Below are 18221 nucleotides of genomic sequence, written 5' to 3'. Positions count from 1 at the left end.
GTCACATAACCTTGTTTGCCTCAGTTTGTCTTTGGAAAATGAGCTGGAGAGAAAAAAAATGGCAAACCACTCCATTATCTTTGCCAAGAAAACCCCAAATGGGGTCACAGAGAGTCGGAAACAACTCAACAACACCACCACAAGTAGCAAATACCAGGAGTTGAGTTGGAGCCCAAGTCTCTGACTTAGTACCCATACTACTACTTCAGCCACTATGATCTTTGCTTACTATTGTCTGCACCACACAGGCAACTATTAATTATATACCATCTTATGTTCTTCTCTAATGATCAGGTGTATGTCTTACCTCCAAACTAGAACATGGATTTCTATAGGACAGAAATTATGTTGTCTTCTCTTCTTGCCACTACGATACTGCACACAAGATTCTACTCAGCAAAGGTTTCTTGAACACTAAATTAAATTCCTCAGGTTTCAGGCTGAGGAGTACTCTGAGAAAGATACGGACAAACCTAGTCTAGGTTGATATTTTAGGAAAGCTAGGTTTATGGGACCTAATACTTAATGGAGTAAAAACAATCCAGATGGAGTCAGATGACCTGAGTGCTAATCTGCTACTTCTTCCAAATGTTATCTTGGGCAAATTGCTTTGCTTCAAATGAGAGCACTATATTTCATAATAACTAATATTATATAATATTTTTGATTTTGCAAATGCTTTCAATGTATCATCTTGTCTGACCCTCAGAATAATACCAAAATCTTTTCCACAGCATTATCCCCATTTAACAGATGAGGAAATTGAGGCTGAGAGCAATTAGGAGATATGGAAAATAATAGAAGTAGAGTTGGAATGCAGGTCTTTCCTGTCCCTAAAATCAGCAAGCTCTACCCTATCCCCAGTTGTTGATCCCTGCAGTTCAACCTTAATATTCTATGGTTTTGTGAACCATCATGACTCAGATTTAGAGCCAGAAGGCTCTAAGAGGTCATCCAATCATTTTGCAGATGGGGAAACTGAGGCTCAGAGTAGTTTGTCTAAAATTCACTATTCCATGAGGCTCAGAGTAGTTTGTCTAAAATTCACTATTCCATGACACCAGTTTGCTTTTTCTTCACTATTTGAACATTAGCTTCAGACACAGTAGGCAAAACAGAGACTTCTGGAATAGCCATGAATCCTAACTTCCCTCCCTGAGCTGGCTCTGTTTGTGGTCAGCCCACACTGAGCTTGGCAAAAGAGCTTCTTCAATTGGCTGCTGGCGGGAGTTAGGGTGGGACTCAGTCAGGCTGGGACCTGTACCGCTGGGCTGGAACATTAGTGCATTCTTTAGGAATTAAATAAGGGCCCACTGGCACCGGGCTCCCAGAAGGAGGGTCCCCTTCACTTCTGGAAACAGCTCTTCCACCTCACCCTGTCCACCCCTCTCCCCCTTTTTCCCAAGGGTAAAAAACTTCTTAATGAGCTGATGAACTTTCCTTGACAGAAGAGAGCCTAGGAGAATGACAGACTGTAAGGATTTGATGAAGGAAAAGCATTACACCTGGGACTGTCTAAAACCCTAAGCTGGTGATACAGAGAGTTTAGAGCAGGGGCTCTTAATGTGGGCAGGGAGGTCCTGAGATAGATTTCAGGGAGCCTATAAGCACAGTTACCTGTCTTTCATTATAACTTATCTGCAATTTTATTTTGTTTTAAGATTTCTGTTCTGAAAAGAGCTCCATTGGCTTCACCAGATTACCAAATTAAGAATCACTGATTGCAAGTTTAAGAGTAATCATAGGGGGGCGGCTAGGTAGCACAGTGGATAGAGCACCGACCCTGGAGTCAGGAGTACCTGGGTTCAAATCCGGCCTCAGACACTTAATAATTACCTAGCCCTGTGGCCTTGGGCAAGCCACTTAACCCCATTGCCTTGTAAAAATCTTAAAAAGAGAGAGAGAGAGAGAGAGAGAGAGAGAGTAATCATAGGAAGACAGATAAAGAGTTTGAAGATACTTTAAAGATAAATTATTCTAGGGGCAGCTAGGTAGTGTAGTGGATAGATCACTGACCTTGGACTCAGGAATACCTGAATTCAAATCCAGCCTCAGACACTTAATAATTACCTAGCTGTGCCACTTTGGGTTAGACACTTAGCCCCATTGCCTTATAAAAGCAAATCAAAACAAAAAGATATATTATTCTGACAAATAAAAATATAGAACCATAGGGATGAAGTGATTTATCCAAGGTCTTGAAAATAATAGCTCAGGTCCTGACTCCAAATACAATCATCTTTTCAAGACAAAGCACAGAAATATCTCTGTCATTCAATCCTCCAAAGGCCCTTCCTACACACCCCATGTCCTACCATTTCCTCATTGTCCCAAGAGTTAGCAGCATCAAGCTTACTTAGGAAATGAATGAAATATCTATTGAATGAATGAAAGCACAACTGGACTGTTTTTTGTGTCTGTAACTCCAGGATCTAGCATAGTGTTACTTGACACTGAATAAATTCTTGTTGAAGCATTTATTATGCTTTGCTTGTGATGGGGAGTGGGAGAGAAGGTGGAAGGGGGGGGGGGTTAATCCTTGGAGTATGTTCAATATGTTCTGCCTATTGGCAATCCAGCACTTGGAATTTGGGGTGCACATAAGTGCACCATGAGTGATGATTTGATAATGAAAATTCTTCTGGTTGTCTGAAAAGTCAGCAGAACTAATGGGTCAGTACAGCAGAGTCAGAAGAGAATATGAATACAGAAACTTGAATCAGATGGTCCCTGGATCTCTTCTTTGGGAGTTTCAAGTAGGAGAAATGATATGAGACCCAGTCCTTATCTCCCACCTAATCACCATGTGTCCATGAATGCATGGCACCATTCTTCCTCTTGTATTTCTTCTTGATTCATCTTAGGGAATGAATTCCCTGAGACTGGAGCATCCAGGCAGCCAGTGAGCCCAAGAGGTCCAACAAATCTATCTAAGGTCCCTCCCAACAATAACAGGGGTTTGAAAGCCAGGAACAACAGTAGCTAAATCCAGAGAGAAGCCAGTCGGGCCAGATGAGCTGCTTCACCCAGATCAACAGAGTTCAGCTGAGACACTGAATACTTTCAAGGAGTTAGACCAGTTGGGCAAATGAGCCAAATTCATTAATGGTTCCATACCCCAAAATTAACTCAATGGAGTCTCCAAAATGGAACTCTCAGGGCAAGGATGTACCCCCTTCAGTCACATGTGTTCCTGGTGGGGGTGCCTCAGTGCCTTTGTACTTTAAATTTGAAACTGCTCTCCCCCCAAGTAAGGTGTACCCCTTCTTAGTAGGAAGCAGAGAGGAGCAGGGGTTGAGAGTTTTTCATTCTGTTCTTGATATATTTTTTCAATACTTTATAAATACTAATTGATATCTATTTATTAACAGCTATTAGGGGAGTATACGAGATGGGAGTTTATGAGCAACAATAATAGAAACTCCAACCCCTCAGAGCCATCCCTAAAAATTCTAAAGGGAGAAGTCATTAGTTACCCCTTAGGAGAACTAAGCTACCATTAGAAGTGGGAGTTGGAAAAGTCAGCCCAGAGGGAATGCAACAAATTGAATGAATAAATGCATGTATGAATGATAGCAAATGACTGGCCTATTGCCTGGCATACAATTGGTAATAAATGTTTGTTAATAGCCCCAGGGTGCCAGTGGCTTTTTCTGACACCAACATAGACTATGGTAGAGAGATGGCTTCCTAACTTCTCAGAGAGCAGAATCCTAGAAGCAGAGTGGGAATGGGAGGGGCAGGAACAAAAGGCTGGGGAGTATTTTTTTAGGGTAAAAAAGACCATTTCTTAAATTTCACCTTTAGACATTGTGAAAAGAAGATGTCTTTTTAACAAAGGGGAAAAAGAATCCCAACCTCACTGTCCCTCACTCTGTCCCCAGATTCACTGGGTCCATGATAGTGACAGAGATACACAAGGGGTAAAGGGGGGCCAGGGTGGTAAAACTAATGGAAGAAGGGCAGAGAGAAAGATAAAGAGATGGGGCTGCTGCCTCAGGACTGAGGAAGTGGATGTCAGTACCTCCCAATTTGGGTGATGTGATTACTCCATTACTCCACTTCTTCTTGAGTCTCCTCCAAAAACCACATCCTTGAAGCAAACTATGCCCCCATGAGGTACTCAACAAGGGATGACAGACTGACTAAGGGTCTGACTGTCAGATTGATTGAGAACAGATAGACTGGGGGTGGATGAAGAGGGAGTGGGGGCGAAGAAGGGAAGGATTAGTGTTAACCTCTCCTCTGTCTGTCAGCACAGCTCAGAACAACTCAGTCAGATTAGGGTACAGAAAACCTAGAGTTCATGCAACTTGCAAACAGGCAAATTATAAAAACACAGCCTAGTTTTTTCATCTCGCCTCAACACAGATTGGGATAAAAAAAAAATCCAACTTTTCCTAGGCCTAGCTCTTGTCCATTTAATCCAATGTGCTTATTTCTTCAGCTTCAATCCCCAGTGGAGGAACTACCATCCTTCTGGTCACTGAGGAAACAAGGTCCTTTCAGCGTGGTTTCTTCACATATTATCCTCAAATTTAGGATAAATAACATTACAACTCTTCCCCTTCCTTTGGTGTGTACTTCAAAGAAACCTCCCTAATACAAATGCTTTCCTGGTCCCAGACCCAAACCAAGCTTTCCAAATAAATCATGTTTTTTCCTTAAAGGGTCATTCCTCAGGGTACCTTCATGACCTCCAGTCCCTTTTGCTTTCCTGAAGAAAGGAGAAAAAATTGAGGAAAAGTGAAAGACCAGGATGGTAGATCTGGGATTGGATAGCATCCAGAGAAAGAACTGATAAAAGTATATATAAAATAATTTTATTTACTTATACACACACCTATATATGTATCTATAAATACACACACACACACACACACACACTTATTTGGTTTTAATGGTATCCAACTCTAGAGTGGAGAAGGAAGAAAAAAAGGAAATTTCCATGACAATTTTGTTGAATATTTGAAAGGAATAGCAACTTGTGCATAGTAGATTTGCAATTTCTTGTTCAATCATCTTTGTTATTGTATGGAAATGGTTGATTTATTCCATAAATTAAAAATATTTTATTTAATAAAAGGAATCGGTCTTCTCAAGACTTCTCCAGCAGAAGCCCAGATGGTATTTGACCCCCTTCAACATTTCCTCCAAAAAGGTATGAGTATGACTGATCACAGGATCATACACATAGAGCTTAAGAGTTTCCTAGGACAGTGAAGGACCTTAGAATTATCTTTAATCCAATCCCCCTGTTTTTCAGGGAGAAGTCCAATCCTATCATTCATTGTATAGCTCAGCACATTTATGGTCTAGAGAGGTGACACTCCATTAGAATATATAAATTTGCCAGCACTTATCTCAGTGCCTGGCTCCGAGGTGATTTATGTTTGTTGATTGATGGAAGTAGTCTGCCCAAGAGCAATTAGGTGGTAATTGGTACAAGCAGAATTTGAACCCAGGTTCTATGATCCCAGAATCAGTGTTCTTTACCAAGTGGGTCTGGCTTAGAGATTCAGATTTATGGGCCTAGGCTTGATAGAGCAAGATATTTTCCCCTTAACAATTAAGATCTGTATCACTAAAACATTATAAAAATATAGAGAAGTAAACAAAAGAAATTCAGAAAGGTACACAAACAGGACAATTTGGTTATTGCATTATTAAATTTAATATGCACTCTTTTAAAAAGTTAAAGTCCATTGTTCATGGAAAATTCATTCTTTTGTTCTTTGCAAATTAAAATATTTATGTTTGCTGATGATTACTAAATCTGAAATTAGGATAGGGACAGACCTGTAATTTAACTAGTACATGAGAGCTCAGATGAGTTCATTTATAATGCTGATGGAAGTAGCCTAGAGAACATGAAACATGAAATCTTAAAGAATGTGCCCAGAGTCCCACAGTCAGTGTACGTCAACAAGGCAGGACTTGAATCCAAGTCTTCAAGGATATTTTATATGTCATGTAGCCTCTTGTGAATTCAGAAGAAGGGAGGGAGGAAGGAAAGGAGGAAGGGAGAGAGGAAGGGAGGGAGGGAAGAAAGAGAGAGAGAGAGAGAGAGAGAGAGAGAGAGAGAGAGAGAATGACAAAAATTAAGCCCTGGGAAAAAATAAGGAAAAGTCAGTCCTATTTTGGGATAGCATGAGGTCCACAGTACTCTCCAGTGCTGTCCAAACCACTTAAAATGTAGTTTCTATCTGATTTTAATGTGTTGATATACTGATTTAAAAAAAAAAAAGATATTTGAGTTTGACACCACTCCTGTACAATGATGGCAGTAACTGCAATAGTTCTCTGCTCTCGGACAGTATGCCATCAGTCTCTGTGAGGTCTCGCGCTGATACTCTTTCTGCTGGTCTCATGAGACTGATATTCAGTTTTGCTCTATTGATCAGTACTAGGAACAAGTCTGTTGAGCTCCTTTCTGCTTCCAGGTTTCAGCTTCAGCTGGTGTCCTTAAGGGGGTTGCTCCATCATCTCCTTAAGAGAATGAGGGGCTCTGCCATGGTCTTTATGATTTACATCTCTGAGTCTTACCCTCTTCAGTGTTCTTTCAGAAAACATAAGTCCTAATAAACTCAGTTATCCAACTAGAGAAAAACCCTTCCTAACTTTTTCCCTACTAAGAGTGATCTATTTTCACATATCCTTGGCCAAAATGAGCTTTCTTCTCCCAAAGGAGATCCTTTGTCCGAAGCCAAACTCTTTACAATATGAACTAGAGCTCCTGCCAACTAACTGAACCCCTCTATTGCCTCTGTGATCTAATATAAAATCCTGTTTGTCTTTTTCAAGCCCTTCACAACATGATCCCTTTCCACCTCTCTAGTCTTCTTATACTTTTCATTCCTCCCCATATAATATATTCTTTGACTCAGTAATATTGGTCTGCTTCAATATTAGACAGTCCAGTTCCCCAAACTGAGCATTTTCACAGACTGTTACTTATGCCTTGAAATCTCTCCCACTTCATCTCTGCCTCCTGGTTCCCCAGTTTCCTTCTGCAAGAAAACCTTTTCCAATCTCCCTTTCTAGTGCCTTCCCTCTATTGATTATTTCCAATTTATCCTGTCTATATCTTGTTCCTACAGCTATTTGTATATTGTCTCATTAATTAGACTGCGAGCATCTTGAGAGTAGAGACTGTTTTTGCCTTTCTTTATATCCCAGAGCCTACTACAGTGCCTGGAACTTGTAAGTGTTTAATAAATGCTTTTTAAATATAAATCCATTTCACTTATTGAGGAAATAGAAGGGAAAGAGGAGAAATAGGGTAGATTAAGGGAGGGATTAGTACCAAATAAAATGAACTATAAGGACATTCAAAAATATTTCTAGGTCTTTTTGAGGTGACAAAGAATGAGAATCTAAAGATATGGCAATCAAATGGGATATGTTTTTAAAAGTTATGGTATATAAATATGATGGAATACAATTGTGCTCTAAGAAATAGCTTAACTTAAAAAGGCATATTAACTGATGCAGGGTGAAGTGAATAGAACCCAGACAACAATTTGTACAATAACAAAAATATAGTAAAGATAACTTTGAAAGAGTTAGGAACTCTTATCAGTGAAATGACCAACTACAATTCCAGAGGACTAATAATGAAAATGATGGTATGGAGGTGAAGGACTCACAGTGCATAATGAGACATCAATTTTTTTAGACTTGGACAATGAAGTAATATGTTTTGCTTAACCATACCTCTTATAACTTGGATTTTGTTTTCCTTTTGTTCTCAATTAGAGGGAGGAGAAAGGGAAGGCAGATTTTTGTTGATTGGAAATATACAAATAAATTATATGTGTATGCATATATAATTTTAAAAAAGAAATTATTAAAAATATACTTGTTGGCTATTTCTGGTTTTTCTTTTTTTTACAAGGCAGTGGGGTTAAGTGGCTTGCCCAAGGTCACATAGCTAGGTAATTATTAAGTATCTGAGGCTGGATTTGAACTCAGGTTCTCCTGACTCCAAGGCAGTGCTCTATCCACTGAGCCGCCTAGCTTCCCCTTTAATTCTATTTATTGAATCATATTGCCTGTTTACTGTGACTGGCATCTCCATAGCTTAGGGTAAAAAAGCTATATAATCTTGCTGTTTATTTTCTGCATATAAACTATCCTCAGTTAGTATTCATTTTAGAAGGTGTCCTCCCACTAACAGGCAAGGACAAGTTTTAATTCCCCAGAATTTTAATTCCATAACTCATATTTTATTGCTTGCAGATGATTAGGAAAGAGAAAAACTCCAGAACCAAACTATATTTGGGGGCAAAAATAATTTCTCCCTCCACCTTCCTTCCTATCTACATTCCTCATCAGAGAGAAAGGGAGACAGACAGCAGAAAGAGAAGAGATAGATGGAGAAAGAGAGGGAGAAATATATAGATATTGCATGAAAGCTTTTCCAGACAGCTTTGAGCCCAACCTACAATTACACTGTGTCCCTGTTGGGGTCTCAATGTACCAGTGAAATTCAGTCAAAAAAAAAGGGGGAGTGAGCAAAGTGATGAAAAAGGTTGAAATTTAATAAGTATTCCTCCCTCTTCAATTTAGTTTATAGATGTTTTCTGGAAGAGGGAACATTTTAGGGGGTTCTATTGAAATAGAATAATTTATTCACCTATTCTTCATTAAAAATAAAAATTATTTTAAATATTTTATACTTTTAGAGAAAATATGAATAGCTTTGTGCAGCTGTCTTTTTTTCTAAATAATAATCCTGTCTTAGAATTATTGTCTTTACAAAATAGAAGTTATTGTATAAATTGTTCTCCTGGTTCAACTCACTTCACTTTGGATCAATTCATACTTACAAGACTTCCCAGCTTCATTCTATTAGAAACCAGGAGGGAGGGGAATTCAGGGAAGCCTGGAGGGATTTGTATGAACTGATGCTGAGTGAGATGAGCAGAACCAGAAGAACACTGTACACCCTAACAGCAACATGGGAGTGATGATCCACCTTGATGGACTCGCTCATTGCATCAGTGCAACAATCAGGGACAATTTTGGGCTGTCTGCGATGGAGAATACCATCTGTATCCAGATAAAGAGCCATAGAGTTTGAACAAAGTTCAAGGACTATTCCCTTTAATTTAGAAAAAAAAAAAAAAGATATCTTATTGTCTGATCTTGTTATCTCTTAGACTTTTTGTCTCTTCCTTAAGGATATGATCATTTCTCTCTTATCACACTCAATTTGGATCAATGTACAACATGGAAACAAAGTAAAGACTGACAGATTGCTTTCCATGGTGGGGGTGGGAAGTAAGATTGGGGGGGAAAATTGTAAAACTCAAATAAAATCTTTAATAAAAAAAGGACTTCCCAGCATCAGCCTTTCTTACAACACAGTAAATATTCCATCACATTTACATAACATGGCTTATTCAGTTATTCCCTAATTGACCAACCTTCATTCAGTTTCTAATTTTTTGCTACCAAAAAAGAACTGCCATAAATAGTTTTGTATATACAAAATAAAGTTCCTCATTCTTTATATTCTTTGGGATACATTCCTAGTAAGTTAGGAACTCTGTTCAACAAAGACCAACCACAATTCCAAAGGATTCAGAATGAAACATTTTGTTCACTTTCAAATAGAGAAATGATGAACTCTGAATGCAGATTGAAGCATATTTTCTCTTCCCTCCCTTCCTTCCTTCCTGCCTTCCTGCCTTCCTTCCCTCCTGCCTCCCTTCTTTCCTTCCTTCCTTCCTTCTTCTTCCCTCCTGCCCTCCTTCCTTCCTTTTTTCTTTCTTTCCTTCCTTTCTTCTTGCTTCTGGGACATGGATAAAAAAGGGGAACTTGTTTTGCATGATTTTGCATATTTGAAATGGATTTTGTTTTTCTTGCCTTCTCAATCTAGGGAGCGGAGAGAACAATGAGAGAATTTGGAACTGAAAATAAAATAAAGCTGAATTTTATAAAAACCAGTAATCCTAATATCTAGTTCCAATAGTGGGATCACTGAAATAAATATATTTAAAAGCATAATGGTAAAGTAAATTGAGAATATGTAAGTTTGAATACTGGCTTAGCTAATTGTTAGCCAAGTACTCCTGGGCAAGTAAGCTAAACTCTCAAAGCCTCAGTTTCCTCATGATACTACCTGCCTCATGGGGTGGTTCTAAGGGAAGCTGTTACAAGCCTTAAAAATATTATGTAAATGGAAATAATTATGATTAATTTCAAAATAATTATAAAGATTACTCTCCAAAAAATTGAATCAGCAATCATTGTAAAGATTACCTATTTTCCCATAGTTTCACCAAGACTGAATTTGTTTATTTTTAGATATTTTTGACAGATTTTTGTGTATTTTAATTTGTTTTAGTTTTCATTTCTCTGATATTTGGAGAGTTTGAATAATTATTGAAATAATTATTAAAAATACATTTTATCTTTTGCAATCATTTATTTCAATTTTTTCTTCCACTGGGGAAATGGACATTACTCATGTGTTTATATCAGTTTCTTAGAGTCAAAAGAAGAATAAAGATACTTATCAGAAGTATGTATTACAAAGATTTTTTCAATTATTTATTTTTTTATTATTTTGGAAATAGAGCTTTTTGTTATGTAAAATCATTTTACTTAAATGTAAATAAATCCATCTATCTTGCCTCCAATAATTGCTTCCATTTGTTCAATAGAAAAATATTCTCCTTTCCACAAATGATATAAAGGTTATTCCTTTTGCTTTTCATTTTTGTTATGATTTTTAAAATCTTTACATCACTAATACATTTTGAACTTTTTGGAGTATGAGATGTGGTATCAATATAAAATCTCTCCCCCCCACTCACTGCTATGTAATTTCCCCAATATTTTACTTAGTAATGATTTCTTGACAAGATGATAGATTGAATATTCATACCTATTACCTTGATCCCCTGGACCACCTCAAACTGACAAAGCTCCCAAATATTTTTTTTAAAAGAAAAGAAAAGAAAAAATATTCACAGAAAGAAATTCATAGGAAAATAAAAGTTAAAATGAACAAAAGGGAGAATACAATAAATTACTATTTGATTAGAAGAAACTCAACAAGAAGTATGGCTTAATAAACAAGGCTGGTCTTAGAAGAAGAAAACTTGAATTCAAGTCTTGCTTTGGATACATGCTAGTTGTGTGGTCACTTAACCTTTTGATGTCACAAAAAACTCTCTTAGATTGTAAATTATAAATGAGTTGTCTATTTGATGATCAGTAAAGTGAATTTCCATATGGAAGTCTCCCATCACAGATCTAGACCAAAATCAAAATTCAAATGAGAGAGACAGAGAGGGAGTTAGAGAGACAGAAACAAAGAGAGATAGAGATAGAGACACGGATAGGAAAAAAAAAAAACAAAACCCAAGGATTTGAATTTGGAGAAAAATCTCTGGAAAACTAGAAAAATTTAGGTCATCACAAGGGCTTAAGAGAAAGGAAGGCACATGGGACCTTTCTCTAAAGAGAAAAGTAGTATTTAAAAAATTAGTCCGTTAAGTTAAGTTTAATTAAACAAAGAGATAAGTGGTAGAGTAAGGGTAATTCCTTAACTACAGTTTTATATGGGTTAGGAAAGCAAAGTTGAACAATTTTTAGATAAAAGTAAAAACAAGATCCTAGAATCTTCATTAAGGAGGAGGGATGCATAGGAAAGGAAAGGTAAAGAGATTAAGATTGAATTGTAAAATAATATAGATTTTAGTTTTTATTTAATGTGGGCAAGAATATTGTTAACATAAGAAGTCATATCATATTGTTTAAAAAATATCATGCAACTACTATAGTAGAAGGGCTTTGTGTGTGTATTTGTGTGTTTGTATGTTTGCAAGCATGAACAACAGAAGCCTTTTTTTAAAAAAATGTAAACTGATTATTTCATTAACTGTGAGCATTCCCAGTGTAGGAACTCTTTAACAAATGCAGATGGGCAACTTATCTATAAGTTATAATTTTAGAGTTTCTTGGAACACTAATAGTTTAAATGATATGACCATGGTCATACAACTTGTGAATCAAAGGCAAATCTTGAATTGATATTTTGCTGCTTCTAATGCTAGAAGCACTTCAAGGGGAAAAATAAGCAAATTGTAATCTTGAACATTAATGGATTGAATTCACAAAGAAAAAGATAGTTAATTGCAGAACAAATTAGAAAGACCCCAAAAACAATTAGCTGTTTACAAGAAACATATCTAAAGCCTAAAAATTCACATAGATTTAAGAAGCTTACATTAGACTTCAATTATGTTCAAAGATTTCATAAGTGACAATAACATAGATACCATTAAGAGAGACAAACCAAGAAACTTTATTAGAATACTACTATAGTAAGGCATTATTGATAATTTTTAAAAAACAAGATTTACTACATATACAATAATTGACATATCAAGCTTTTTAGAGGGAAATAAAACTGAATCATTTTTAAAAGACCTAGACAGAAAGTCCTAATTCTAGGTGACTTTAATGATCTACTGATAGAGCTTGACAAATCCAACAGAAAAATTTTTTTAAAAAGGAAATTATTTTCACTAACAAAATGTGAGGAAAACTGATTTTAACACCTATGAAGATTTTTGAAAGGGAATCTTAAAGAATATATATTTTCAGATCAAGGCTGAATTTATATAAAAATTAATCATATTCTATGCACAAGAACTCACAAACAAATGTAGAAAGGTAGAAGTCTTCAACATATCTTTTCCTTTTTTTAACATTGCAAAAAGTTTAATCAATGAAGTTAAAGAACAAGATATGTAGAGCTAAAGACTAATGAATGACATTTCAAATAACAAGCAGATCAAAGATAAAATCAGAAAAACAACTAAAATTTATATTAAGAGGAATGACAATAACAAAACAATATAACAAAATATATGAAATGTCATTAAAAGCAGCATTCAGAGGAAAATTTATGTTCTTAAACACATATTTATAAAAGAGAAAATGGAAAGAATAAACTGAGTGCGTAATTTTTTAAGCTAGGAAAACCATAAGTTAAGAAGACAAAAGAGTTTTAACCATTTTAGATGAGAAAAATAGAATTTAAATCTGAAAAAGTTAATAAAATTGATACACCATTAGCTAATTTAAAAAAAAGAAAATTAATAAAATCAAAAATTAAGAGGAAGAAATCATAACAAATGGAGAAAAATAAAGAAAATTAACAGAAAACTATTACACTGAATTATTTGGAAACAAAAAATGAAAACCTAAATGAAATAGATATTTACAAGAATAAAAGGTACCAAATTATCTAAACAGTAAATAAGTAATCTGAACCAGAGGCATCAACCACATGATCAGCAAGTGGTACAAGCTCAGATTAAAATGTAGTTGGGAAACATTCAACAAAATAAATAAAAATATAATAAAACATAGATATCATTATATTTTAAAACTAAATCAACATGGTTTTTTTTTACATAAAATTTAATGGTCTTATTTGAGTTGTCACTGATGTAAATACTGTAACTTTAGAAGGAGACTTTAAGGAAGACAAAAATGAACTCCCACAGAGGAAAATAAAATATTATTTCTTAATGTTTTACTGTTTGGGGTTATCAATCACTAAGAATTTTTATATATCTAATTCTATAATGGCAATGATTTAAAAATATACTAAAAGAAGTGCACTCATTGGTAAGTGGAATTTCCTCATCTGATATTTTGCCTTTACCAGGGAAATCACAGGCCCAGTTGCTATAGCCATAATATCTAATATTAAATACTTTTGATTATTTCCCCTATACAGTATATTTGAAATCTAATAGTATGAGTTTTCCATCAATTTTTTATTTACTTTTAATACTCTTTTTAATACATCATCCATGTAAATTTTATTATTGCTTTTTCCCTTATGCAAAGTAGCCCTTTTATTTTAATTGAATTAAAATTTTATTTAACCAAATTTACATTCAATCTATATATGAGGAGTTTTGGCAGTTTTGCTATGTTGACTCTACCTAACTATAGGAAAAGGATTTTTGCTTTAATTCTTTTATTCCTATAAAAATGCTCAAAAGTCATTTTTGTACAGCTTTTGATAAGTTAATGTCTAATTACTTGATGTGTCTTGTCAATACTATTAATGGCATTCTCTATCAATCATGTGCATTTTTGTAAGTAAAATTAAGAATCCATATTTTGTGCATTTTACTTAAATGCTTACTAAAATAATTGCTTCAATTGTTTTTTTTATTGAGCACTTGGATTTTCTCAGCAGGCAATCATGTTATCTGAGGACAGAAAAACTTTAATGTTTTCATTACCTTTAATTCCTTTGAAATGCCATATCAGTACTCTTGCTTTACATGTATTTTAGTGAAATTCATTGCAAATAATGTTAACTCTTGGTTTTAAATATCTCCTTTGTTATTGACTTTCATAAATACAGGCAATCTAGACTAGATAATCTATTGAATCCTCTCTGGCTCTAAAACTTTTTTTTTAATCTTTGTACTTTATTTTTTTATGTTAACCTAATTTTGTTTTTGTTTTGCTCTTTATTTTTTATTTTTACATTTTTAAATTTATTTACATGTAACTAAAATAGTCTTGTTGTAAGAGTAAGAATCCCCCCTCCCCCCACAAAAATAGAAAAACCTCACCAAAAAAAAGTGATTTCTTTCAAGAAAAACATTGTGCTTTAGTCTGTGTTCAGATACCATCAATTCTGTCCCTGGGGTGGATTATATTCTTTATCAAAGAAGTTGCTTCCATATTTTTTCCCACAGTTGATATTGCTGATTATATTTCCCTCCATCCATTCTTCCCCACTCCCATTTATTTTATTTTAGCTCTCCGTTCACTCTGTCCTTCCTCAAAAGTATCCTATGGGACAGTCAAGTGATGCAGTTGACAGAACACCAGCCCTGGAGACAGGAGGGCCCAAGCCCAAATCCTGCCCCAGACACCCAACAACCACCCAGCTGTGTGGTCCCAGGCAGGCCACCCAATTATACCAATCTGCAAAAAAAAAAAAAAAAAAAAAAGTCTATTGTATATGACTACCTTCTCCCATGATCTACCCTCTCCTCTATCGCCTATACCCCCCCTTCCGCTCCCCCTGTCCCCTTTCTCCCATCCCCTTCCTCTACTTTTTCCTCTAGGGTTTCTATGCCCTATTAAGTGTGAATCTTGTTTCTTCTCTGAGTCATTTCCTATGAGAACAGTCTCCCATTCCCCCTCATCTTCCCCACTACCACTCTATTGCAAAAGCTTTTTATTGACTCTTTTATGTGAAATATCTTAGCCCATTCCATCTCTCCTTTCCCTTTCTCCTAGTACATTCCTTTTTCACCCATTGACTCCATCTTTATATTATACCTCATATTCAGCTCTCTCCTGTGCCTTGTCTAAATATGTTCCTTCTAACTTCTCTTTTGAGATCGTTCATATGAATTATCAGTATCATCTTCCCATACAGGAATACATTGAGTTCAACATCATTAAATTTCTCATAATCTACCCTCTCTATGCTTCACCTGAATCCTGTACTTAGAGATCAAGCTTTCTGTTCAGCTCTGGTCAGTACAACAGGAAAGTTTGAAATCTCCATATTTTGTTGGATATCCATCTTTTCCTCTGGAAGAGGATGTTCAGTTCTGCTGGGTAGTTGATTCTCAGTTGCATTCCAAGCTCCTTTGTCTTCCAGAATATTATATTCCAAGCCCTATGAGCCTTTAATAAAGACACTGCTAAATCTTGTGTAATCCTGACTGTAGCTCCATGATATTTGAATTGTTTCTTTCTGGAAGCTTGTAATATTTTCTCTTTGACTTGAGAGTTTTGGAATTTGGTATAATATTCCTGGGAATTATGTTTTGAATCTCTTTCAGGAGAAGATTGTGGATTCTTTCAATTTCTATTTTACCTTCTGCTTCTAGGATATCAGGGCAATTTTCCTGTAGAAATTCTTTTAAAATGTAGTTAAAGCTCTTTTCCTGATCATGACTTTCAGGTAGCCCAACAATTTTGACATTGTCTCTTCTGGATCTGTTTTCCAGGTCAGTTTTTTCAATGAGATATTTCACATTTTTTTCTAGTTTTTCATTCTTTTAGTATTGTTTAATTATTTCTTGATTTCTCACAATGTTAGCTTCCCTTAGCTTCAGTCTACATTTGAAGGAGTTGCTTTTCTTCAGAGAGCTTTCTTCTCTCCTTTTCCATCTGGACAATTCTGCTTTTTAAGGTATTCTATTCATTAACTTTTTTGGACTGATTTTTCCATTTGACCTAAACTGGTTTTTAATATATTATTTTCTTTGACATTTCTTTGTATCTCCTTGACCAAGCTGCTAACTTGGTTTTCATATTTTTCCTGCATTACTCTCATTTCTCTTTCCAATTTTTCCTCTTAAATTTCAAAATCTTTTCTGAGTTCTTCCATAGCCAGAGCCCAATTCCTATTTTTCTTGGAGGTTTTGGATACAGAAGTTTTGACTGTCATCTTCTGAGTGTGTGATTTGATCCTCCATGAGACCAAAGTAATTATCTATGGTCAGATTCTTTTTTCTGTTTATTCATTTCCCCAGCCTGTGCCTTGGTTTTGAGGTCCTTCCCAAGCTTTTGATTATTATTGGGGCACTCCTCCCAAGAATTTCATTTCCTTCAATGTCTTATGAGAGGCTCTGACTGCTCTCCTGGCCTGTATTCTGGTCTGTGGATGACCTCAAGCACTCCCCTCTGCCCTAGAGAGAGAGTTCCTGCTCTACAGCAATGGGGGATCTGAATATAAAAGAAGCAAGAGTCTTGCCCAGGGATAGCAAAGAGACCTTGACAGTCTCCCCCACCCCCTTTCCTTCTGTGGACTGAGCATTCTAGAAGCAGCTGCCCACAAGCTCCCTGCAGGGTAGCTCCACAGGCCTGTTTCTGTTTCCCGGATAGGGGCCATGCTGAGGGCTGCACTGAGGGCTGTGTCTGGCCTGGTTTCCATGCTCACTCAGGCAGAGTTTTCCCTGATAATCTTCCAAATTGTGTTTGGTGATCCCTAGGTTGAGAAGTCTAGATACTGCTTCTGCTGTCATTAGCCAGTGCCTCCAGGGACCTAGACACCCAGAGGGCTGTTCCTAGGAGACTGGAGTTCTTTCACTCAGGCTTGGCATGACACCTGGCTACACTGCCTCGTTGTCTGACCCCAGTGGAACAGAGCCTTCTCACAGATCTTCAAGTTACCTTAGGTTGTAAAATTGTTTCACTTGGTCTTTCTGTGGGTTCTGCCTCTAAAAACTTAGTTAGAGTCATAATTTTAAGGTTTTTGGAATATTTGGAAAAAAGTATCTGGCAAATCCTGCCCTCACTCCACCATCTTGTTCCACCCCCTAAAACTTTTTGTTTTAAGGAAGTTAGGTGACATAGTGGAGAGAAAACTGGCCTAGGGTGAGAAAGAGGTCAGTTCAAATGTAACTGCAGAATACTAAATGTGTAACCCTGGGCAAATGACTAAACTTCTGCCTTGCTCTGTTTCCTCAACTGTACAGTGGTGATGATAATAACATTTAAGGCAATTCTGAGAATCTAATGAAATAACATTTATAAAGACCTTAGCACAGTCTGACATATAGTATCATAATAATTTCTGGGTATCCCTCTTGCTTATTTCAAAGGGTTTTTTTTTTAAGGTGTGGAGTTTTCTACGTGAATTATTTTTAATTCCTTTAGTTTCAAAATATTCAGCTTTTGCCATAAAATAGAATATTAATGTAGCACCTACATTGTTATCTTCCCAAAGGGTAGATAATACTTGGGTTCTAAAAATAACCCTGGGAGCCTGCATGCCTAACACTACATTTCAACAACTCCTACCAGTGTACTTCTCATTAACAATCATTCACTAGACTAAAATTAGTAAAGGCATTTGCTCAAATGGTCTAGTAAGACTAGTAGTTATTAAATACCTCCCTCCATTAACCAGGAACACATACACACACACACACACACACACACACACACACACACACACACACACACCACACACACTCACACACATACATGCATATGTATATATCTTTATTTCAATATATTGAGAGATATATACATGGCATCCATGGAAAAAATTGGTTCAAATTTAGAGCACAGTAGTAATGAGGCCCAGGTATAATAAGACACAAGTTTATAGAATTTTATTCAGTTCTACTTGACTGTGGCATTTCTGCTGGGCAAGGTGCTCAACTGGGTTCCTGTGGTTCATGCCTTTCCATAATCCA

This window comes from Macrotis lagotis, chromosome 1, assembly GCF_037893015.1.
Source record: "Macrotis lagotis isolate mMagLag1 chromosome 1, bilby.v1.9.chrom.fasta, whole genome shotgun sequence".
NCBI classification, from domain to species: Eukaryota; Metazoa; Chordata; class Mammalia; order Peramelemorphia; family Peramelidae; genus Macrotis; species Macrotis lagotis.
The sequence above is the reverse complement of the archived record's forward strand: the minus strand, read 5'-3'. Positions refer to the sequence as shown.